We start from the raw sequence: 2,159 nt of genomic DNA, 5'->3' as shown, positions 1-2,159 counted from the left end.
TGTTTGCCTTATTACACTGTAGATATCTGTGGTTCCATTCAATGAACAGGATAAGTGCAAGAGTTGCATACATAAAGAGCTTTTCCATCATGAGAGCACAGTTTGACTCCATGTTTTTTGTTTGTTTGTTTTATTAATAATGCCTGCTTCATGGCACTTTAGAGTAGTCAGGGCCATAGTGAGGTTGGTTAAAAGCAATGCTTTCCCCTACACTGGTATGAGGGACAGGAAAGATAGCTGGAATGGCAAAAGAGCAATTTTAGCAAGTCCAGTGCACTCTGCTGCTTTGAAACCAGAGAAGAGGGAAAGACAAAAAGTCTGGAGTGCCTAAGCACTTCCATGTAGTGCAAAGGCAAGACCATCAAGGAGAAGGAGGGATTTCTCAGATTTGATCCAGGATAGCATTTTATCCAACACCAATAATAGTGAATGGGGAAAACGCATGCAAAGACATGCTGTGAAGGATCAGTCTTAGTTGTTGTCCAGGTTTTGTTATGAATTCTGACCAAAGCCCTGCAGAACACAGAATCACAGATCACAGAATGGTTGGGGTTAAAAGGAACCTCTAAAAGTCATCTGGTCCAACCCCTTGCTCAAGCAGGGATACGTACAACAGCGTGCCCTGGACAATGTCCATGTGGCTTTTGAAGACCTCCAGAGTGGGAGATTCCACAACCTCTCTGGGTGGCCTGTGTCAGTGCTCTGTCACCTGCACAATAAAGTGTTTCCTGATGTTCAGATGGAACCTCTTGTTTTCCAGCTTGTGCTCTTTGCCTCTTGTCCTGGCACTGGGCACCACTGAAAAGTGCTTGGCTCAGTCCTCTTTGCAAGCTCCCTGCAAGTATTTCTAAACATTGAGAAGATTTCTCCTGAGCCTCCTCTTCTTCAGGCAGAAGAGTCCCATCTCTCTCTGCCTCTCCTCCTAGAAGATCCCTTACTCTTGGTGGACCTTCACTGGACTCTTTCCAGTACATACACATCTTTTTTCTAGTGGCATGGCCAGAAATGAAACCTCAAAATCTTCCAGGAAAAACATTGCTGAAGCCCGGGATTGAACCAGGGACCTTTAGATCTTCAGTCTAACGCTCTCCCAGCTGAGCTACTTCAGCCCTGCTTGGGTGTGACCACTCCCCCAGTCAGTTCCCAGATGGAACATCAAGCCCTCTAAGACCTTTCCCATTCAGACTGTTTCTGTGGACAGTTCACTCTTGTCCTATTATGGGGCAAAATACTACAGGTGGGAGAACACTATGATCCACTGAAATCAGTGACACTCAGCCCACAAGGAGGGCATCTGCTACAAGTCTGCACACACCAGCCTGCAACTGATTCTTCAAAGGCGACTACCAACCCTGCCACGATTTCCCAGAGACATCAGAAAAAGTCTTAAAGTTAGTATGTTTTCATTGCCAATGGAAAATATATTAAAACTGGTAAGGTAGCATGGGGGCTACCTTACCAGTTTTGGGGGCTTTGGAAAGTTCAGTTTGAATTTATAGTGTTTTTGTTGTTGTTGTTGTTGTTTCTTTGTTTCTTTGTTTGTTTTCCCGTGTTTTAAAGTCTTCCTTTGTTTCCTTTTAGCTTCCTTTAGCAATATCTTTCTCCTACCCTGGTATAACAACTTTTCCTTGGACCTGACAGTCAGTAGTTTTAGTTTATTTTCCAAGTAGGACCTTATAAAGGTCCTCACAGCACATCACACAATATCTGTTTTCATGTTCCACTATATAACTTCAAGTCACCTACAGTGCAGTTCATCTGAATAAATTTTGACATTTCCATCTAGGACCTCCTTCCATTCTATGAAAAGATAAAAAGTGCTTGTAGGGTCTGAATTTAGACTTCTAAAATAGGTCATGGGAATTGTACTTATTCATTCACGGCTGTTCTCAGCTGACTACAAAGATGCCTACAGTGACTAGCACATCTGGAGACACCTACACTGAAGATATATATCTGAAGCTGGATGACACGAATCCCATCCCTGTTTCCTAATAAAGGCAAATTTTCAACAACAATGGAAACTCAGATTCTCACTTGTTTAGACCCTTGTTCAGTTACTTGAATCTTACAGAACGACTGTAAATATATCACTACTGACTTTTATACCATTTGGGACAAATTGAGTTATATAACACCCCACAATGAAAATGATTCTT

General features: G+C 42.5%; 1 non-coding gene across 1 annotated transcript; it reads right to left on the bottom strand.

The window, feature by feature from the left end:
* Nucleotides 1-1,036: 1,036 nt before the first annotated feature.
* On the bottom strand, nucleotides 1,037-1,109 carry TRNAF-GAA (transfer RNA phenylalanine (anticodon GAA)). Its single transcript has one exon. It is a non-coding gene; the product is annotated as a tRNA-Phe (tRNA).
* Nucleotides 1,110-2,159: the final 1,050 nt, after the last annotated feature.

The sequence above is a fragment of the Anas platyrhynchos genome, chromosome W, assembly GCF_047663525.1.
Source record: "Anas platyrhynchos isolate ZD024472 breed Pekin duck chromosome W, IASCAAS_PekinDuck_T2T, whole genome shotgun sequence".
Lineage (NCBI taxonomy): Eukaryota > Metazoa > Chordata > Aves > Anseriformes > Anatidae > Anas > Anas platyrhynchos.
This window is presented reverse-complemented; position numbering and strand designations above follow the sequence as displayed.